Source organism: Colossoma macropomum, unplaced genomic scaffold (assembly GCF_904425465.1).
Source record: "Colossoma macropomum unplaced genomic scaffold, Colossoma_macropomum, whole genome shotgun sequence".
In the NCBI taxonomy this organism is placed as follows: Eukaryota; Metazoa; Chordata; class Actinopteri; order Characiformes; family Serrasalmidae; genus Colossoma; species Colossoma macropomum.
Window position 1 is genome coordinate 32,222,631 of NW_023494785.1, and position 23,945 is coordinate 32,246,575.

Below are 23,945 nucleotides of genomic sequence, written 5' to 3' on the forward strand. Positions count from 1 at the left end.
GCTTGCTTCTATACATCACAGTTAAACAGTGATTTGTGGTTAGTCATTTGTTTACCCTTCAGTTAGCCATGAAATGTGTAATATGATGATTTTACTTCGGTTAAAGCGTTAAAAAAAATTGTAAAATGCATCAATGTTAAAAACAAATAATTAAATGTAACATTAATTACAAAAAAACAACAGTTCTTTCAAGCAGTATAGTTTGTTAATAGCTACAGTTTCCAAGCAACAACTGTCAAGTTTTATTTCATAATCAGCACAAGGTTTTTAATACCTTGACACAGAATTAATACAGAAGTCAGCTGATGTATGCTGTCATATGTGCACATATCAGGTATTTAACAATGGCTTTGATCGTGTTTAAGCCAAATATGTTAGAACCAGAATTATCCATTTTAAAATCCTTGTTTTGATAGACGGCTACAGCCAGTGTGCTGCTGCTATACAGTTATGCTCTTGAAAAAGCAGTTCCAATTTTTTCCACACCAGCTCACAAAATAGCCGAGGGTCTGTTAATCAAAGCTCTTCATCCCTTCATAGCTTGATTTAAGCGCACTGGAACCTAGAGTAGAACAGAAATACGGACTGGGCAGCTGGTTGCCAAGGTTGCTTTAGTGACTTTGGCCAGACGTTCTGTTTGTCCATTAGATCTTTATATATTGCATCGGTATACTGCATTTTCCCATTTAGCTTTTAAAAACAGCTCCTCTCTCTTCTAAGTATGTTCTAATTTGGCAGAGGCCGTGCGCTCTGAGGGCTGCGGCTGGACTGGATGCTTCAGTCTTGTCTGTCTCCTCAGCAGGCCCAGGGTAATCCCCTCCTTGGCGGGCAGCTGTAAATTCTTCCGGACCCACAATCACTCTGTTGGTCAGAATTCCGGCTCATTTGTGGCCATTCTGATCTGCGTTACGAAACTGGTGAATGGCTGTTTGCTTCCAAACCAGTGCAGCCATTAGTGAAGGAAAACAAGTTCAAGAGAAACAAGAATTAAAGTTCTGTGAATGTACGTGACCAAAAAAAGCATGTGATATTTGTGCAAAAGATATGCCAATTTCAGCAGAACTCCTACAGTTGCTCAATAATCTCTGTCTTACAAATAAAATCAGAAAAAAAAATAATAAAATATTATCTAGTATGTGTTCACTTTGTTTTGGTCCCTGTTTTGGTCACTACCCTGTTTCTCCAACCATTTTTGATTGGACCAATGAGCTACAGAAACGGTTCAGTCAATAACTAAATGCATAAATACAGGGTGTAGAAACAGAAGAAGACACTATAGTTGCTCAGGCTCTTGACACTGATGCACAGGGTTAGCAAGATATTAGATGGTTTGTATTGGGCTGACGAACAACAGCTCATTCAATATCAGATTTCAACCACAATAGTTACTCTTCTGGTTTCAGACTATGACTGGCATTTGAAAGATTATGGTTATTCATCTGTGGAACACACTAAAACATAAAACACACAAGCGCAACACAAGGATTTCAATTCGTAGTATTTTACCTGAAAGTCCCCTAATTCAGTTGGGCAACTTTACATATGAGGATGGTAAATTAATTACACTGGTCACTTTAATATGTACAACTGCCCTGCATCTACAATCACTATCCACTTAACAGCTCCACTTAACATTAAGGTGCATTTTCTTCAATTGCATAATCTTCAATTATAGAATGTAGTCCTTCTGTTTCTGCATAATTTGTTTGCCTTTCTTGACCCCTGTTTATCAAGGGTCACCACTGAGCAGGTATTATTTGAGTGGTGGATAATTCTCAGCACAGCAGTGACATGGTAGTGTTATGTGAATGTGCACTGTACACTGTATACTGTCCACTCTATTAGACACTCCTACCTTGTTTCCAGACAGAAAGGTGTAGAATATATATGTACCTAATAAAACACCCAGTGAGTGTTTGTTAAGTGTCTGTAAAACCTCAACCAAGCAGAAACGAAATGTTTTGAAACATAAAAATATCTACTATTGGCTGCTGAAGAAGGAGACATTTGGATGCAAAGGTATAAAGCACCAATGAGGCCATCTAGGATTTACTAAGAGCTTTTTTTTACCTTGTTAGTTCATGTCTCTGGTCATATTAAGCATTTTACATCATAGATCATTTAAAGGATAACATTTTTGCTTTTCTTCAAAGAGTATGACTTTTCCTCGCCTCTAAAATGTCTTCTGAGTTTTGATTACATCACCGTGCACCAGCGGGTGGAGAAAAATAACATTAACCAACATGTCATGTTCAAATGTCATGTTCCACCACCACTTAGCAGTGATAGAGCTCAGCTGGCTCAAAGACCCTCCTTGATACTGTTTCCCTCAAAAATAAATCATAGTCCGAATGAAAAATGCATCCTGATTTTGCGATTCATGACTTCAGATCTCAACTAGCATGAAGTTTGCATTTAAAGCTGTTCACTTCTTTCAGCTTGGGCCCAACTGCCCGACTCAACAAGCTGCCATTTCAAATCACTTAAAAGCATCTTTCAGCTGCCAGGTCCACTCATTGTCCACCTTCGACCTGTCAAAAAAGGATGCGATCTGTGCTTCTCAAGTACACAGTGTGTGTACTTAAATGTAATTAAAGTACACACCTGTAAAATAAGGGAGTCTGCTTGTCCCTCTTTATCTCATACAGTTAACGACAGGTCAGCGCATTGTGACCCCAGTGTTGATCCCATCCCTCCGCAGCTCTTCTCTGTCAGCAGGCTGCTCCACTTCAGCCTCGGTCGGGGAAAGTTCCAGATAATTAACCTTTTGGACGGTGCAGACCTGCGGTGTTTTCCCAGGGCTGGGCTGCTCCAGCAATTTCTCAGGGACACGGAGACTATCAGCTTACTCACTGGGGCTACATGCCCCCGCTGAAAGACAATAGGCAACTGTTTCCAAGGCAAACACAGAATGTGAGCATCGTTGGGAACTGACGGCTCACTTTCTCATTTTTTGAAGAAGTCTGATGCGGGCCAGGCAACAAGAACATTTTTAACTTCAACAAAATAAACAGCTTGGCCTGCCAGCTTTTTTTGTTAATTGTGAGCCAGTGCATCGTGTGTTTTTCCAAATTCAACCTTTTTGTAATCTTTTTTTGAATAAATTTCAACATGAGCAACAACAACCCAAGTCCAGTTCCAGTAGATTGTGTACTGATCCCTTCCTACACAATAGAATCAAACAAACAGCAGCCTGCATGAGAAGTAAAGATCAATACAGTGAGGGTAAAGGCAGTATGAGGTGGGAAACAAGTATGTACAACATATTATTGCCATTACAAAATCTTGTATGTCAGGAACGGCAACTTTATAGTCAGGTCAACTTTATAGTCAGGTCAACTTTATAATCCATTTAGGAAATTCAGTTGGTCAATAATGCAGACACATATACACATATCCACACATCAGTACTAAAACCAATACCACTACACAAAGTACCCCCCCACACACCCAATGTAAACAATAAACTACTACAAAAAAATTACAAAAACACCACTGACCACAAAAACACATTGTGTTGGACTGTTGAATATATTTATAGCAGCAGGAACAAAACACTGTTTAAACTCTACTCTGCACCATTCTAGCCCTTTTTCTCATTTTAAGTGTCTGATGTAAAGGATGGTGGGGTCTTTGATAACACATTGAAGCTTATTTAGAGAAGGTCAGTGTAGAGCTGAGAAAGTGGCAACTGTTCAATTCCTTTAATCCTACTCGCTGTCTGGAGTTTGTTTCGGTCTCGGACACACATGTTCCGAAACACACACATCAGACCAAAAGTCAGGACACTCTGGAGTGCAGTTATAAAAAATTAGCAAAAACATAAAAATTGACATTATATGCATTTACACCCTCTCTGCTGCACCTTTTTGCTTTGGATGTCACAGAGTGTGCAAATTTATCTACCTCCATTCCAAGATATTTAAATGTTGGGACACTCTCTAATATTTGAAACCTCAATTTGAGTAGTGACTGTATGCGTGTGCTTAAAATCAATGACTAGAGGCGTAATGATTCTCCAAATGTACGGTTCAGTTCTGATTGGGGGGGGGTGAATAAGGAAAAAAGGAGGAAAAAATTTCTTGGTTTTATTAAATCACCACCAATTTGGAACACTAAAGAGAAGGACACTAAAGATGATACATGGTATACAGCTTGTCCTAAAATTAAATACAATAATAATAATAAGGTTGTGATACACATTTGTCATAGTGTCAAATGTGAGATGAAAAACTAGTTTTGTTACATTAGTAATGTAATGTGAGTTCAACGGTCTGCACTGGTCCAGGAGACAGACCCACGCACGAGACGGTGGACGTTTGTATCCCCTGTTTCGGTTTCGGTTTCAGAATTGTTACCTCCACTATCAGTGACCACATCATTTTTATTTTCTTTATATTGGTTAAAGATAATTATCTATACACCACTGAATAAAATTTACTGTCTCTGAAAAAATTATCATTATTTGGCTTTAAAAACCTCAAGGAGATATAGAAGGAAATTTCAGCTTTAATGTACTTTAATGCAATGGAATTTAATGTAATTGGTCCATTCATTATGAACTGTTCACATAATAAAGGGTGCTGGTGTTTCCAATGGTGTAGAATAGTCACCGAAAAAATTACAAGTTTTTAATAAAACACAATACAATAAATTGTAGCTACAACAGTGCTCCTATGAATTCTGTAAGACAGCATTCATTTGATGTGTTCTGTGTACATTTGAGAGGTTTAGTCTGGGAGGCTGCAGACGAGCAGGCCCGGAGACTGCTCTCACTGCCCGCATGAATTCTAAAAACCATTCCCTGTGAACCGTATTTAACTTGACTGGTTAAATTTACTGTTTGCATTGGCAAAGGCAGGGCAAAGTTTTCCAAAAGAGAACAGGGACTGGCCCAAGAATGTTAAACTTAGAAAGGACAGGGACTGCCCAAGGACAGTGAACTTAAAGAGAACTGGAACTGCCCTAAAAATACTGGGCTTAAAGGGAAAAGGGACTGCCCTAGGCACATTCTGCTTAGAGAAAACAGGGACTGTCCCAAGAACACTGAACTGGGATTATTCCACTCATTCCAGCCGTGGGATCTTCCAGATAAACATGTAGGCTGGAGGCAAAACAAAAAACACTATTCAGGACACACTGACGTTTATAAGGTGTTTATCTCCCTTTTATTCCAAATTAATATCCATTCTGGTTCTTCTGAACAGAGTTAAACCAACAAAACCTGCACAAGCTGCGTGTAGAAAACTCTGCAGCCGCGAATAATAAAAGGTTGCAACATGCTACGTGGGTCAGAGCCAGATCACGCGCTCGGCTTATCCAACACGCGCATTGGTCCATTTCGGGGGTCTGGCCGAAATTCGGCACGCTATTGGTTGGAGAGGGGGTGGTTGCCGCCCCTCCCGCCGTGGTGGGCGGGGCTCTTGTGCTTACCAACAGCCGTGCAACTTCGGCTCGAGTCAACGAGGCGCGTTCCTTCTCTTCAAATGAGGTAAAACGAGGCTTTCCTTCCCTCTCTTTTCAGTGAAACTCCGTTAAGCCGCGCCTGGACGGCGGAGAATAGACACAGAAGAGCGCTTTGCTGAAGACGGGAGCGAGTGAAAGTGTAGAAAGTGAGGGAAGTGTGGAGAGAGACTAGGTTTGCTAAAGGCTCCCTCAGAAGTGCCTCAGCGTGAGTGGGGGAGTGGGAGGGGCCTGGCGGAGAACGAGTCAACGAACGTCTCTGTCGAATCGGATATTTTCGATGAATCGGTCGAACCGACTACCGAGTACTAAGTCGATCAGACGTTTCTGTAGCTGTTGCTACACAGTGTTTGTGTTCGGGTTACAGTTCGAAGACTTAAGTCAAAAATCACTTTTCTTAGGCCTGTCACGGTCATGAAACTTAAGCTGGCGATTAATTGTCATGTAAAGAATTGCGATTAATGATTTAGTTGTGCTTTTTGTTAACTATGCAGCGGCTAACTCGGCTGATTAGCTGTCTTTCTTGAAATCACGCACTGCAGTGTTGTGTGTCCACAGAATCACGTCTACAGATACAGAGACTCGTGCAGTCAACCAAAGCTCATGTTTTTTTCTTGAAACTGTAAAAATGTTTGCAAAAAACAAAGCATAGATGCAGAAATTAGCATTAGCTATCTAGCGAACTAAGAAAAACAAGCATTTCCTTAAATGTGTTATAGCGAACAGTTAGAAGTTAGAACTTGTGTTGTTTCTGTAAGACCCATAACTCAGTGACTCAGTGTTTCTTTTATTTTGCCTCGACTGAACTGATGAGAATGGATCCGTTTCACTGTGGAAAATAACTGTGATAATTGTGAAGGGCCTACTTTTCACCATTTACCCCTAATTTTTAGGTCTGTTATGTTTTCTCCTTGTAGATTGTTGTTGGCTTCCATAAAGTTGACTCGTGAATCGATTAATTGGACGAATCAAACATTTGCTTTATAGAAACTGACAGATTGAAAATTAGCATCTCTGAGGGAGACAGGAAAAAAAGCTCCAAAAGAGAATGAGAAGTGGCAAGAAAAGTGTAACCAAATTTAAAGTTATTAATATTGTGATGTAGTATTTCATGCTTTTATCAGATTAATTTTTTAGACTAAAAAATGTAGCATCTGCACAGAAGAAGAGTCAGACAACATGGCGGGACGGGCGAAATGCTCTTTTATATTTAACAGGCAGTTCAATTAGGCAGCGAAATGCTCAGCGCTAACCTCAGCACCACACTCTGAGAGGGGAGCGGGAGGACACGACACCCACTCACAAAGCCCACCGTTACAGGACACAGTACGCCAAAAACTACAAACAAACCAGAGAGTTATTTCACAAAGCAGGATTTCTCTTTTTAGCCAATTAACTTGAGCAGACGTCCAATAGGAAACGAGCTGAGGGGCGTTCTTATTGGACGATCTTCGTCTTTGGGCTTAAGTTATCTGGCTAACTGAGAAATTCTGCTTTGTGAAATAACTTAAACCCCAGCAGCAACATCAACACCACCACCACAACAAACGTTTTCCACTCAGGAGTGGTGTCGCGTCCCGGGAGCCGCCCTGCATGGCCGCATGGCCACAGTCCACTCAGCTCCTCACGGCGGCGGACACGAAGTATTTAATTTCAAAATGTCTATCTGTAACACTGACTTACAGTGGAGCTACAGAAGAGAACCTGTGAATCGGTTCGACCTGGTCATTGAAAAGAGTCGGTTCAAAGGAACGATTCATTCGTGAGTCGGACATAGCGCGGCGCGCGTGCGTGCGTGTATGTGTGTGTGTGTGTGTGTGTGTGTTGGGAGAGTCAGCTGAGAGAGAATGAGTGAGAGTGAGAGAGAGCGAGAATGAGCGGGTGAGAGAGGGAGAGAGAGAGTATGTGTGCATGTCCTGGGGAATATCAGTCTTCGGGGAGCGAAAGCAGGAGCTTCATTTAACTGACTGCACTCGCCGGAGAAAACCGTTGGCTCGGACTGAGACGACTGAGGTGAGAACAGCGACGTGTTTTGTTGGTATTGCTCTAAAAAGTCACCGACAGGTAACGTTAAAGGTTTCTGAGCCCCTTTCAGAAAGCTGTGCCTGGCTGGTTTCACACAGACAGGGGCGGACTGTGGGGGTTTCGGCGCCGGGGTTTGAGGGGTTTGTGTGCTAACCGACTAACTCCGAGGCTTACCGCTTTATCTTTAGAACTCTGTAACTATACAAACAAATATTAGGAGAAAAGTGTGAGGTGTTCGGTCTAGTAAGAGTTTTCTGTCAGACTTTATGCGCATTTCCCTTCTTTTTTCTTCTGTCGAGTTTTATTCGTTAAAATCTCGTTGCTCACGTGCTCGACTGTAAAGTGTAAAGTGTAAAAAACCGTTCACTGTTCAAATGTTGGCTTGTTCAGGCGAACAGTTTAGCATGTCGTCTCACCTTCTTGCTGCTCAGCTCAGTGACTTCCAGAAAGCTTCCAAGAAAACGGTTAGACCCGCCGCGGTGAACCACAACACTGAGCCGCTGCTGCTGAGCTCTGGAGTGTCCACTGTGTCTTTAGCTCGCTCTGCTTTCCTCGCCGTGCGGACGTATCGATGAGGCCGCCTGTGTGCGCTGAGAGTGGGGTCTGAAAAAGGCTTTTTGCTGGAGCTTGTCCGAAGTTATCCATTCCCATTCCTGAATGCCCTTAAAACGCTATACACTCTTTAAAAAGATGGTTCCTCAGAGGTTCTTAAGTACAGATAATGGTTCTGTATAGAAGCATTTCATGCTTACATGGTTCTTTGCATGGTGAAATGGTTCTCCACATTTTTCACATGCAAGTGGTTCTTCTAATGTTCATGGTTCTATATAGAACCATTGCCTTTGCTAAAGAACAATTGAAGAACCGTCTTTTTTCAAGGTGTGGGAGAAGACTATGGAGGATACCAATGATATGGCAAGACTGAGCAGGTTTGGTAGCTGGACTATATATATATAATTCCCAGCAGTGTTTATAAAGCGGACTCTGGGTAGGCTGTCTGGATGGCTGCATGCTAAATATGGTTTTGGTACATACAGTACTTTGCAAAAGTCTTAGTCTCCTAAGCAAATTGTTTAAAGCCATTAATCCAGGTTAAAAAGTGTGTTTTTGCATGTAAAAAACACCATATTGCACTAGAATAAATTGAAAGTAATATTAATGTGGTAAAACACGTTGACACACACAAGACTACTACTTGTTGTATAAGTGTGTTTGTATTTATTCGAATGTTTTGCTGGATGAATAAACTCTGCCCAGATAAGTTACAGATGCACTGATTTGGGAAGTGTGTGCTGATGCCAGTATCCAGCATTTTCATGCACGCATCTGCCGATGTTGATGCATAAAAATGTATAAATTGACACTGCATCTACCTGATTTAGAATTACAAAAACAATGTCTCTATAGGGTGGATGCAGTAAAATGAATAAAACGCAGATGTTTTAGCACAGCAGCCCAGCGTATGAAAATTTTGCTCTTTTGAAGTAAATATATCACTGAATATTAGTTTGAAATACTGGTCAAATGTAAACCTCTGTCTGTTTTTTTTTAAGCAGCACTGATATGAATCTGATACCATTGTGCATCCCTCAGATAAAGAGCTGTTTAAATGACATTTTCTCAGGTACCCAAGACTTGTGCACAGTACCATACATGTACATATGTGGAATACACCCCCCCTAAACTCCTGTACGAGCTGAGATCAGTGAACTATTCTGTCACCATGTTCTGTCAGCACACTGATAAAAGTTTTTTCCCCCGGAATTCTGTTCTATGGAATCTCCCAGCCTGTCTCCATTTATTCTGTGTTGCAGCTCCTAACACTTCTCAGTCAGGTAATCAAGAGCTGAACTATTAGAAAAATGGGGACTGGGGGTCTTAAAGGACTGGGTTGGAGACCCTTGCATCTAAAAGCTATAGTGATTCAGCAGTACATGAGAAGTGGGTCTGGGAGAATGTTTTATGTCAGTTACAAGTCTTCATTGTTTTGGCCTTTATAATATTAGCCTTTCTCTCTCTTTCTGTAAAGTGATTCTAGAGCAGGCCAGTTGGTAAGCTGGACACTTGGAATTGTTGCAAAATGCTAAGAAGGGTTGGAGGCCAAGTGAGCCAGCACTTAAGAGCCCTGAGAAAGATGGAAGATGGTTGGAATTCCTGTTTACTGTTTACACATCATTGTTTGTAAAGAATGGAATGAAAACCCTCTCGCACTGGCTCATGATGGGGTGATAATTTTTTTTTTTTAGCAACAGAGAGAAATTGTCTTCGAGAAAGTTTATAGCTAATAAATCAGATCTAAACAATGTGACTTTGAATGAGAATAACTCCAGAATGAACTCCAAAACATGTTGGCTAAAAATGCACCAGTGAGGCAGCTTGTGTAAGATGCACCAGTGCATTCAGATGTCTGTGTTCGTGATCTGATCATTTGCAGACTCATGTTATTCATAAAGTGGTGTTTTCAACCCTCTGATTCATAACCATGTGGTTCTGTTTCCTCATCTTCCATTCAAGCCAGAGTTTCAGACCGTGGAAGAAGCACTTGCTGCCAGTGTGGCCTTCTGACATGTTCTCAAGTTGTACACTGATCTTCAGCAGTTTACAATATTGCCATCTACATATGATCACAGATCTTAGTTGTGGGCAAATGCCATGAACCAGGCACATTCCATTCAGCCTTGCGTCAGTTGGCAATTGTTCAATGCAGCCTATACAGTGCTAATACCCTCTGAGACACGGACAGCGTTATGAAACTATAGAGCGAGGCCTGGACGCTGCTGTTCAGCCAGTGGAAATCCCTGCTGGACATTCTTTGTGCTCCTATGTACATTGAGGTGGTGACTTAGAGGGAATGATTATGTCCAGTTGGGTGCTGTGAACAGTGAGGTTCTGAACAGAGCTTAGTGCTCCCCTCGTTTCAGTGATTCAAGCTGTTACGGACTGACTAAGGCCTGAGCTGTTCACTGACGATGCAGTTCTTCAAGCACTGGCAGCATGAAGTATTTATGAGTGACTGCCACTCAGAAATAATTTAGATGAATGCTCTTGGGAGCTGAAACTTAGGAAGCAAAATTAATGTTTTTTTGGACAAATGTTTGCAGAATTTGATATATATATCTATAACTACCAAGCTTTTTTTCTTCTTTTCAGCAGAAACTAAGTCATAGTTCACTTCAAACACCTCTTGCCTAGAATGTGTGTTGCTATAACCTGTTTTTAATCTTTGAAGCAGATTTATCTGAATTAAAGACTAGTTTCATAAATGCAAGTAGCTTAACGTTCTAGCTGTGCTTCTGTGGCTCACAAGAACTGGCAACCGTCCAGCAAATCGTACACACGCTATACACTGGAATCTGTGATCCGAACGCTTAAACAAACCAGCATTACAAGTGAGTTGCCAACCAGTGCATTCTGGGATACAAATGAGCAAATATCTTTATGGTCAGCACAAAAGTTATTGAGTATGAGCTTAAAAACTTGCCTTTTCATGCCATATTTGATAGTGTAAGATGAGGCAGTTCTTCAGTTTTGGTTTGCTGAATTTTTCATACCTGGACTATAGGAGGGTTCAAGGCTGGCATCTTCATACAAGTTACACTTTAATTTGCCTTTGTATTCAAACCACCATGAAGGTGTATAAATGTATTTTCTGTGGATAGACAAATAGTTGCATTGTTTGGCAACAGGGCATGAAACTGGATCTTCTTTCCCTTTCTAGCTTTATTGCAATTTTTTTTTCTGTTTTGTTTTCTCTGATGCATAGATGGGACCTATTGAAAGTTGGAGGGGGTATACAGTCAGCCCACCCACACAGCAAACATGGGCACAGGCATAACGGCTCCCATCCCATTTATCAGTCCGGCTGCATAAAGGCCTGTTCCCTCGCCAGCCAATGAAACCCTCATCCAATTAGCAATTGTCCACATTCCCAAAAGCCTTTCTCCAAGTGCAGCCATTCAGCCAGCCTAGTGACATCAGGCACTCTCATAGGCTGCCCTGCCTTGTCACTCCAAAATAATGAATCTAGCCATTAATAAAATAATCCACAAGTGCGACATCTACTGAGGTGTGACGGCTGCGCTGGCCCCTGGTTTGGAAAATTCCACAAGAAAGTCATAATGAGCGTGCTTCATAAACTATACTTAGAAACAATTGCTGTTTTTAAAGATCTTGAAACAGATTTTTGCTGATTAGATTTGTAAATTATCCAGGATTTGGTACACATTATACTGTAAAAAATGCCTCGTTGGATCAACCTAAAAATTACTTCATTTGGTAACAACACATAACAGACATTTGCCATGTTTCCAGCATTGTGTGTACTGTGTCCATGCATCATGTTTCAACATCTGTAAAATCGCAGAGTTTTTGAGTTAAACTGTGGTTACACTGTGTATTGCAGTGTCATGCATTCAGCCTATAGTATTAGACTAAAAGCAAATGTGGGGGAGAAAGGCTGTGGTGTAGAGATTCACAAATGTCAATAAGTGAACAAATCGAATTATCTCCATACCTGTGCTCAACCCTGGTCCTGAAGACCTTCACTCTGCACTCTGAAAGGCTATTAAAAATGGACCACAGTGATTTAGTAAAATCTGTTTGACCTTTATTACATTAAAAACGGTACACAACACAGTATTTTATGTTTTACCTAATGAACTTCATAGTTTTTTGGAAATATATGCTTGTTCTAAATTTGATGATGGCAACACATTCCAAAAAAGCTGGGACAGAGGCATGTTTACAACTATGTTACATCTCCTTTCCTTTTAAGAGCACTTATAATTGTTTAGGAATTGAAGATACAAACTGGTCCAGTTTTGAAAGCAGACTTTTTTACCATTCTGCTGTTATACAGGTCTTCGGCTGTGCAGTTGTACAGGGCCTGTTGTATTTTAAGCTTAATAAGACACATGTTTTCAGAAGGAGAAAAGTCTGGACTCAAGGCAGGCCAGTCTAGCACCTGCGCTCTTTGATTACACAGCCATGCTGTTGTACCACATGCAGAATGTGGTTTGGTGTTGTCATGTTGAAATAAGCTTGAAAAAGATAACACCTAAAAGGCAGCATATGTTTTTTCAAAATGTGTTCAGTGTTAATGGTGCTTTCACAGATGTGCAATTTACCCACTGATACCCTCACATACCATGACAGACCCTGGCTTTTGAACTTTTTGCTGGTAACAATCTGGATGGTGCTTTACTTCTTTGGCCCAGAGAACACAATCTCAATTATTTTAACAATTATTTTAATTATCGTAAACAATACAAAAGGTCGGTTCATCAGACCACAATGCATGTTTCCACTGTGCATCAGTCCATTTCAGATGATCACGAGCCCAGAAGAGTCAGCGGCATTTCTGGACGTTGTTGACAAATGGCTTCCACTGTGCATAATACAGTCTCAGCTTGCATTTGTGGATGCAAAGATGGATGTTTATTGACAACAGTTTGTCAAAGTATTCCCAAGCCCATATATGATATCTATCATAAAAACATTCTGGATTTTGATGCATTGATGTCTTTCAGCACGTTCCTAGTCTTAAATTGCCCCGTCACAATTTTTTGGAACGTGTTGCAGGCATCAATTTCAGAAGGAATGTATATGTACAAAAAAAAATGAAGTTTATAAAACGTAACAGTACAGAGACAATATATGTATTCATTTAAATACTGCTTTCAGTTTCTATTGGCATTTTACCTATTATTCCAACTTTAGCAATATTAAGATATTCTTGGAGGCTTTGACTATTGTAGCATTTTACATCAGTGTAGAAGCTAAAATGTGGTAGATCGGGAGTAGAGCTGGACACGTTACCTATTACACTAGAGATCATTACATCAATATTTGATTAGAGGATACTGCTACAGGAATCTTTGACCACATGAGTATGAACTACACATGCTGGCCTGTTTGATTTTTGTAGGGGAAAGGCTTCATGCCTTGTCTTGAAGTAGAGTACTCATAATGGGTTGTCCTCTCACAGTCATGCCTCACTCTTAATGATTGCACATACCATGTGCGATCAAGCCATCAGAATTGCTCCTCTTAAAACCACTATGGAATCCAGGCTCTGTTGTGAACCAACAACAGTTGAACATGATGATCAGCACAGGAGCAGCAGGGTTATCAGATTAGGGCCAAGTATTGTCAGCAACTTCACAATACAATATGTATCACAATACTGGCGTCACACTGCAAAACAATGACAAAATACACCAGATGTAGAACAGACATTCTTGGTCAATGTTTGCCTTAAATTTGTTTGAAAAGTTACAGTTATAAAGACAGCAAAAATAATGAGGAGTACAAATATAAAAAAATACAAGAATAACTAGAAGGTAAAGTTTGTGAATGAACTTTTAGTTAGCTTGATAAAGCTGTTGCTGTGAATTCCCAGGTGGTAGCTAAGATGTTGCTCTATTATATGAGGTGGTTTTAAGATGTGGCTAGGCCATTGCTATGGAATCCAAGGTGACTGCTAAGTGTTACGAGGCTGTTGCTATGTTATCCCACGTGGTTGTTAAGGTGCTGCTAGGCTACGGAATGTATGTTATCTGTATGTTATTTCAGGTGGTTGATAAGTCAGATGTTGCGGAATCCCAGTTGGTTGCTAATGTGTTGCTAGGCTTTTGCAGAGGTATGCCAAAAGGTTGCTAAGGTGTGACTAGGTTGTTGCTATAATATACCAGGTGATTGCTAAAATATATGTGTGCAGGTGTGCGCGCGTGTGTGTGTGTACACTCCAGCAGCACTGCTGTGTCTGATCCACTCGTACCCGTACCCCACTGCTCTGTGGGGGTCCTGACTATTGAAGAACATTATAAAAGATGGATAACAAAATATGCAGAGAAACAGATGCAGTACAGTCTGTAATCGTAGAGCTACAGAATGCACCTGTGTGGTAAGTGGAGCTGATAAAATGAACAGTTAATGTAGATACAAGGAGGTGTTCCTAATAAAGTGCTCGGTGGGTGTATATGTGTTAATATGTATGTGAGTGTCTGTAATGTCTAAGAGGGGTAGTGTGAGAAATTTTTGTGACATAATTTGTAGCAGTTAGATTTAAACTTTCTTAACAGTCTGCCATTCATTGCTGATGGTAAAAACAATCTCATTTGAATGAATGCTGTACGAAACCCTCTCTAGGCTCTGCGATCCTAGTTGTGTTGTGTAATAGTTAACTCAAGAAATGGATGCATACCTTTTTCATTGCGAACATTACCCAGTATATGTATCTGCTGGCAATCCACTCTGGGCTCTGCTGGGCCCCTATGCAGCAGTGCCAAAGGATACAGATATTTTAAGAACTGTTTACAAAATAAACTCCTAGTGATATCGTAGGGCGATATTGCTGCACGATTACAAAAATGTTCCTTTAAATAGTCTCCTCATTATAAGTTAGAAAAGTAGTGGCATGTCCTATTAACTCAACTGCTGATGCTGTGGCACGTCTTGCAAACCTACATCAGAAATGTCTAGTCTTACCACTGACATGATCGAAGTGGAAATATAAGCTCAAATATCTACCTGTTGACCTGATACTGGCCTGTCTATTTCTGTTACCTAAGCCTGCCCCTATAGATTGGGGATGCAGCCCAGCTACTGTCACACCACTCAAGCTGTGAGACTCCTGTTTAGCTGTGGCCAGATCCCTTGTGGCACAGATTAACCTTCTAAGCACAGGGCTGCAAAAATTAGCCATGCAGGCTACTTGTGAAAAGTCACTGAATACTCGGTGTGTGACACTATATTTGTATTTATTTATTTATTTATTATTTATAAATTTAGAATCAGGTCAGACAAAGGTACTTCTCATGGAACATCTCCCCGCCCCCTCCCGCCTTCACCCACCTGTTCTCTCAAACTCATGTGAACCAAAGAATGTTTTTGTTTTGATAGATAATATCAGAAAGCAACCCCTTTTCATCATTTGCTGAGTATTTGCTTTTGTGCCATAGCCTACGTGTGTGTACATGCGTGATGGCATAGAGATGGATCATGCAAAATAAAGCTCTTGCGCATAAAGCTGACATAAGGGATTTGAGCACTACAGTCATTGCATATCTGCTCTAAGCCTATCATAACACTCTGTTTGGAGTTGATACTCAGCTTATTCTCGCGGAAATCTGGAGCTTGACGGGCCTCTTAAAGGTGTATTTGGACATGCTTGAAGGGTATCTCATGCCAATACGAGTCACAGGAATCCTTGATTTCGACAAGCTTGAGAGTTAATAACAGTTTATAGAATTTCTGTCTCTAATCTATGTCTGTGTAAAGTCTTCAGAGTCCACAACAATGAACAGCTGTTTCTGTCTTTCTGAGGTGAGAATATTGTTTTTGAACATTGAACATTGCTTCTCTCCCAAAACCATGAGCAGTCTGAACTGTCCTCCAGTAGAGCACTGTTAAGAGATTTTGTTTTTTATTTTGGTCAGAGTTTCTCATTTGTTTAGTTCAAAAAAAGAAAAAAACATAGAAAGACTGCTGCAGCTGGTTAAAGGCCACTTCACAGAAGCTCCGTGCCACATCAGCCAGTACAAAGCACAGCTATAGCACATAAGATGTGCTGCAGAAAAGCACTTGTAAACCAGACGTTTTTCATTTTACACTCTGCTCATATAGATTTAATGAATTAAATTTTTAAATGTCATTTAGTGAAATTGATCACGTTTGGTGTCAGCAAACTAACTCTTCACAAACTCATTCAAGTTTAAATATACGAGGTGAAGTAAGTTACAGTATGACTAGGCTAGTCTGTTTCATCTCAGTAAATGTTACAATTAGGCTTTCTCTGTTCATTTTAAAGACTTCATATTGGGACCTTTCTCTGTGTGAATTTCAAGTCAGTTGTCCTCTGTTATGGATTTGTGGTCTGAATTTAATATAGTACAGTAATAATAAGATGCTGGGAGGCGCATCCAGTATGTGGTAGCCTGAAGCCTAAGTACCTAATTAGTATATTTGACTGAAATTCAGTATAGCTGGTCTGTAGTGTGGTTTGTGGTCTAGTTTGGTAGTTAGCTACTCATGCCAGTTATTGATGGAAGGAGACCCTCTTCTAAATCCTGAGAGTTGCAAAACTTTTTCGAGCAAATGTACTTTCCCTGGCAGAAATGCTCATCTGTCTTCTGCTTTATTCATTTAAATGCCCTGAACTTTGGAACGCGTATAATTTGTTTGATGTAAATTGTTCCTGACCAATACAGCAGTTGTTCCATATTAGCATTCTTAGGGTTATTGAAGTCTGACTTAAGAATTTCTGACTTATGGACTTATGCTGGGTGTAATAAAGACAGGGGTGTCACTAGAGATTTATAAATGGGGAGGCTAAGCCTTTCCTGAGAGGGTCTGGGGGCATGCTCCCCCTGGAGGATGTTTGTTTATTGGCCCCAGATTGTCTGTTCATCATGAACTTTAAGAGTACCATTTGGTGGAAATTGACCAAAAAATGGCTGTTTGGTCAAGTTGGCACACAAAAGTTTCTTCATTGTGTATTAAGCACAGATCTAGTACAACTTAATACTATATCCGTTCACTTTCACAGATCAAGCAAGGGTATTAAAATCAAGCAGTGCTATCTCCTCTCTCTTAGATAAGATGCAGGTCCTAAATATGCAGATTATAGATTGGTATAGTCACATTTTGTGCAACCAGATAGAGTGTAATTTTGTTCTGTAGTTGCGCTTACATGTTCAGTAGTCTAGATGACATGATCATGGTGACATTTGACAGCACAAAAATTTAATTTTTGTTTTATTTAGTCTCACACTAAAAGCTTAAACAACTCTCACTCACTTTCTTCTTGATCACTAATCTTTATCAGACTTATTTCTTGAGCTCTGTCAGTTTGCTTCAGCTTCTTTTCTCCTTCCCTGTGTTTAGAACTCAGATTTACAAAAGATCAAGGAGTTCATTTTTTGTTCAAACTGGCAAAATTTTCTCACTTGACTGGTCTTCTAAGGAGCTGCCTGCTCTTAATTACCATTTACAGGCATAAAACTGTGTTATGATCAACACATCACCAGTATTAGTAGTCGCAGTTACCAGTATTATATAGAAAAAACACTGTATAAGCAGTACTGGTGTGATTGTTTTGAAATACTTAATAGAAATATGAAAACAAATAATCTATGGAATTTCTTAAAATTCTTATAATAGCTAGCTATCATTCGTGCCTTATGGCCTTCCCCTTTTACTTTACCTCACATGAGCTAATAAGCAACTGGCTAAAAACTTGATAGCCAGCGATACTGACCACAGTTTGTACAAATCCATTTTGCGGTTAGAAATCTTCACTGTGTAACTACTTACTGATTCCGACTGTATATTACATATTTTCAAGAAGTCCTAATCTTTATGTTAGTTAAAATCCTGTCACAACTTTGCAATTGCCGATTGATGTTACTTTGCAGAGTGAGTAGCACCAGAGACCCTCCCCCAGATGTGATATGATGGTGCACAACTTGTAAAGTCTCGCCAGTTCACACCCTGCTATCACAGTATATTGTGAATTAGGAGACATGATGGCGTAGATGAATAATGAAGAATAAATGCAAAATGCTGTTTTTACATTATTATGTGGGGGGATGTTAAATATTATTTGAAGGGGGAGGGGCTAAAGCCCCTCTAAAACTGACCTAGCAATGCCCCTGATATAAGATGAAGTAGGATAATGAAAATGGACTAGTGATTGACATGGGTTTAGAAAGCCTTCAGCCTAAAGGTCCATAAAAGTATCAGTGAAACAGTAAACTTGATGGAATATTTTTTAAATGCATTCCAGCTGTAGCGTATAGCATGGTGTCAAGACAATGAAGGCTGAAAGGATTTTAGAAGAGTTTTGTACAGTGACCAAGCTGACACTGGAGTTCCTAAGCAAGACAAACAATGTGGCCAGAGTTGTGGCTAGCTATGAGCCAAAGAAATTGCAGCTTGGGTGCAAACTGTATGAGAGAGGCTGATATTTAACAGCTAAGAACATAGCACACACAGATAATGAAGTAAATTCTGGATTATCAAGTCACTATGGCAGTTCAGTTACTAGACAGGTCAATCACTGTGGAAACAGTACACCATAATTTTGAAATGTTAACATGGCTTAAAGCAGTAATAGTTTGACAGTCTTTTGTTTGCAATTGCATTTTATTCTTTTACTAACAAAGATAAATCTGCATACTGAAGCAGTTAAATATGTGTGGCAAGTATTTTGCATTTTGAAATGATTATACATTACAGTTTAAAGCTATTTATAGAGAAAACTTTATGGAAAAAATGTGGTTATAATGGCACGCACACACAGACACGCATGCTTTTAAATGCTTTCCAGAAATTGATCTGATTAAGCACCTAAATTTGATTTAGTTGTTCGGCAAAGCTTTTAGTGTTGTCTAGGCATAGTCTAGGGCCGTGTCTAATCAGAAGCTAAACAGAGCAAGACCTGAGATTAGTGCTGTCTCGTCCTGCTGAGGAGAGAGAAAAGGGAGGGTGTTGTTCCTGACCCCTGCCAGATGAAGAAAGGCTCCTTCTAATCTGGCTTGGGTTTGGGTTGGGGGAGTGGGGGGCATGGGAAATGGCTTATAAATATGCATGTTTCCTCAGCCACCCAGCCCCGCCCCCACTGGGCAGGCCCTTCTGCCTCTGGACAACACAGCTGGACAGCACTGCCTACATTCCAGGACCTCTCCCTCTCTCTCTCTCTCCCTCTCTCTGCCAGAGGTTTTCTCTCTCTCAATCCCACTCTCTCTTTTCTCTCCCTCATCTTTGCACTTTGCCCTACAAATCAATGTGTGCCATTCAGCTGCTCTCCTCCCAATACCCCATGTGGAAAGAATGTGCTCCAAGCATTCCTGAGGAGATGGAGTATTTGGGATAATGGTCTCCAGAGGTATTCCTGGGACATGATACGCTGTACGTGTTTTATTTTTTGGATGAAGTTAAACAACCAGAAACCAGTGTACTGGTCTGTGATCCTTTTTAATTAGTCGAAAGCATTGCGGGTGTTGCACTAGTCGTTTATAATTGTAGTCATGGCAAAGGTGGGCTTTTCATGTTAAGACTCTTGTATGGTAAAAATAGGCTACTATTACAGAAAGGACCATACATTGATATTTCAGGTGTGGGGGGCGGGATTTAGCCACGCAAGCACTGCTTTTTAGTGTAGTACTCACTAAACTCAGTGCAATCATGGACTTTCTGTCCAGTTTCCTAAGCCTCTGACAACTTGCTGGTTATCACTAAATGCAACTCAGGGCATGATAACTAGAGAGCAGCAGTAGGAAACTTATTTGAACTGCACGGGGCAATTAAACATGATATTGTTGCTTCAGATTAGAGCTCTAAAACAATTAGGAACTAAAGCCCTGTTTATTTTCGTACTATCCTGCGGTTTTGACCTTTAAAACAACCAACCATGTGAAAAGCTTATTGTTTCAAAGTGCTGGTGACTAGCTAGCATTTAGCATGATGAAAAAAGGTTTGTTTCCTGTCAAGCTGATTTAAAAGGTTTTTAGTAGTCTTATAAAAGTGCTAAAATTATCTAATTCTAATTGCTTTTATTTTTTTAAATATATTTTTGTTATCTAATTAATTATGGAATATTCATTGCAGTCCTGGTGTATAATACACTTTTTGTACATAGTCTGTGCTATTTAAACCACCGTGGCTTTGTGGTGCATTTGAATTTAATAAAAGTTGTCCTGTAGGTGGTATTTGGTGGACTGTTTGTCGAATGAACATCAGCAGTTAGACATGGTCATCCAAAAATGAAAGCATTCCAAAGATACAGTATGTTCGGTATCTTCAAGCATGTGCACCTCATGGCTTGCTGTTTTGAGAATTTATAGCTTTGTAAATGCAACAGAGCTCGAGAAGGACAGCAGCAAACACTGTCCTGAAAAACATCCTGTCGGGAATCTATGTCATCATACTGGCACAAATATCTAGCCCCCATTGTGTACCCATACTTTTGACTGCTACTTCCCCCCATTCATTTATTCCATGTTGTACCTTGACAGAAGGTTCACTCTACAGGAGACTTTACATGTAAAAATCGCACCTTGCATTCCTTTTAGTCATTTGAGGATTTTTTCTCTACTGTTAAGATGAATTCGTATGTAGGCTTGGGGGGAATAGTTCTGATTCCTCTGTATTAAAAGGATTTAGTGTTCTTTTCTTTCTTTCTGCTGTGGATATAAGTGCTGAGATTTATGGTCTAATGAACCTCTGTGGCAGCACAAGCATAGCAGGGAATATATGGGAATGTGTCTCCCATGCACCAGCAGACTGAGAGCGGGCCAGCTTTCTACAGCAGTTCTGGAGCTGTAGGTTGCGTAATACAACACTCATTCCTCCCTCCTTTTTGCCATTCCCACCATGAGCCTCACATTATGCAGTGGCTTTTCAAGTCAAATCAAAGAAGTTTTATAGGCTCTGACAGAAACAGGTTTTCTCGAAAGTCATAGAGAATGCAATTGAGCTACAATACTAGATAAAGGAGTTGTAAAAAGTGATGTAGAAATAAAAGTAGAATATAAAATGAATTATTTGAAACAGGAAGAATCAGTCATGTAGGTGTGAACAGAATGAAGCAAATTGTTGATTTTTCTCTGACAGTGAAACATCAGTCATTGCTGAACATGAGGGAGACGGGAGATGTTGTCTCGTATCTAGATTTACACTAGTCTTTGTGCTATAGTCACCCATGGAAGTCATTTTTATTAAAGCATCATGTTGGTGCCTTTATAAAATACTTGAAATGGAGAACTGATTTAACTTTGTGTTAGGTCTGTTCCTGTATGTGTGACAGTCCAAGTCCTTTTCTGAAAGTTTCTTTCAGTAAAGGACTTGGATGCTCTCTTTGCAGTCAATTGTATCTGCCAGATTCAGCCATGCTTATGATAGGTCAGGCATCACTTTAATGGCCACAAGTAGGGCAGTGTTAATGTATTGTGGATTCATTTGTGGCAATTTCAGCTACAGTCTCTTTTATACATGTATGTGTCCTGCTATTCATTATTGTTGTGTTTTTTAGTTATTTAAAATTGTGAGGTGAAGAACAATAAAGAAATGTCTATCATTCTAACCAATCATATTCATTTATTCGTTATTACTGTAGGATTTAAAGCATATATTAAGGTAAATATTGACCAAAAATGTCTGTTATATGTCTGGCTTGTTTTGTCATTGTTTGGTATTGTTTGTGATGCTTGTATTGTGATATATATCTTGTTGTGAAGTTGTTGCAAGTACCCAGACCTGGCCACAAGTGTTGCAGATGCTGTTCGATATGTGACGCTGTCAGCTGAATAAGACTGCTTATCCTTGGTATTCTACATTCCAGTCATTGAGGATCCTTTATTAGATCCAACTGCATTATGCTGTAACAGATGGTAAGTTTGAATAGGACTGTATGAGGCTCATCCCAGGTAACTTAAATTTATACAAACTGGATGAATGGCTATGTTGAAAAAGCAAAACCTGGAATACATAATGCTACTGAAGTATCACAATTTTCTGTAGCAACTCCACCAGCTTGAGCGTGTCCAATGATTAACCTGAGACACGCTAAAGAAAAGATCACTTCAGAGAAATGTTAGTACGGTTTCAATCAGGATTTACTTTAAATAGCTTGTGGCTGGTAGTGATCCCAGACCTGGCCTTTGCCTTTGCTCCAGTGCTAATCACAGCAAGACATTAAAGCTCACCCTGTGCAGTGTAAGCACTCATGAACTTCTTATCACAAGGCCACAATGTCGTCACTGCCCCAGTACAATCCAGCAATTGTGATTGCTTTTAGACTTGTTCACAAATCTACACAAGTACCATAAACACAGGTCTTGCACATTTCTGCATCCGTCAGCTTATATCTGCCATAAGCTGCATCTTGCTTCAGGATTTAGTGTGCACCTGAAATGGTGCTTATGAAAATACCGCATTTTAAAATGTGTGAGAGCATCTTTATATTTTTTAGATTCTTGAAAGGAAAGGTTTATTGGCATTGATCTGACAGAAGATGTAAAAAGAATCAGGATATCCACTCGGCATCGCTTGCTGCGTAATTTAAGGTGCCAGTTTCTGCTTTTTGTTGCCTGTTTGAAGTTCCTAAAGTGTGACAAAGATTCTTGCTAATTAATATAGAAACACTTTATAGTTCTCTTTATAGTTGATCTGTGCTTTGTTATTCTGCTTAATTGCCTGGAGAAAATATTGAGTCACAGTGTTTCATTATGTCGTGTGCGTGTGTGTGTATACACACACATAAAGGCATTTTTTATTAACATGAGGGCTCTGTGCTTCCCAGCTTTTGATTTCACCATGGGGAGTCGTGGAGACTTCCCCCTCCCACCCGCGTCACATGCTAGCTAGGGATTCCTGGAAAGCACAATTAAAATGGCATTGACTTTTCCTGAACTTTTGCAGGGAGAAATGAGTGCATGTTCTGCCTTGTTGCCTGGAGATTGACATTCTTAATGAGTCCCTGTTTTCTTTCGGTGTTTTTTTTTTTTTTTTCCCCCCCTACATTGGGCTGGTAGAATTCGGTTACCTTCAGTTCTAGCTCACTCAGACTTTTACAGTACTACAGTACAATACTTAGAGATAATCTGTGCTCTGTGCTGTGCTAAAGCCTATTTTATTGTCTTTTTTGTTGCACGTTGTTGTACAACTGAAATGAAATAGCGTTTTCCTGGATTGAGATGTTGCATGACATGCAAACAATAATTAAACAGTAACCGATGATACAGAGGCCCAATCAGCAATAGATTCACAACACTAGTAATACTGTATAAGGTAATATTGAAACAAACTACCTGCATGCAACAGATATTTCAAAACATTTTTAAAGTGCCAGTGCCCAGAAGGAAGGTGCCCTTTAGGTGTCTAGTACTAGGGCTGAATACAGTACAATACAAGTTGGGGGATTTTGATGAGTCTTCACTATCTTATTCTTACTCCTTTGGAAGCAGATGTACTATTGCATCTTCTTCAGTAGAGGAGTTGCTCTGAGATAAAATTCATGAAGTACTTGAACTGCAGACTCTCTGTGTTAGACCTGCCTGTGAAGTGGCCTGTCTGCTTGTTCCTGAAGTTGACAGCCAGTTCTTTTGGTTTTGACGAAGTTTAGTAAAGTTTTTTGTGTGCGCAGCAAGTCAGATTTGTCCCCCTTAAGCTGATTCATCCTTCTGTCACCAGCAAACATGATGACAGTCCTGGATGAAGATCAGTGGTGTAGTCTAGCCTAAAATGTTGGCTATATGATGTGTGTGTGTGTGTGTGTGTGTGTGTGTGTGTGTGTGTGTGTGTGTGTGTGTGTGTATATATATATATATATATATATATATATATATATATATATGTTAGGAACACTAGCATGTGTAAATAAAACCCTTAGCTATAAAAACACCCATCACACGTTAGGTTTACATCCTTTTTACTTTAAATCCTTTTTTTTCCCTTTG

At 40.0% G+C, this 23,945-nt stretch overlaps 1 protein-coding gene across 3 annotated transcripts in view; it reads left to right on the top strand.

Annotated features, from left to right (window-relative positions):
* Positions 1-5,413: 5,413 nt before the first annotated feature.
* grb10b (growth factor receptor-bound protein 10b) overlaps positions 5,414-23,945 on the top strand; it is an 83,389-nt gene continuing 64,857 nt past the window's right edge. The window contains exon 1 of one of the 3 annotated variants that reach the window (XM_036590702.1): positions 5,414-5,491. The gene's annotated coding sequence lies outside the window, so the exon portion shown is untranslated. Of the gene's footprint in view, positions 5,492-7,247; positions 7,477-23,945 lie in introns of those variants that run through there. The other 2 variants (XM_036590692.1, XM_036590710.1) reach the window with 2 other exon arrangements.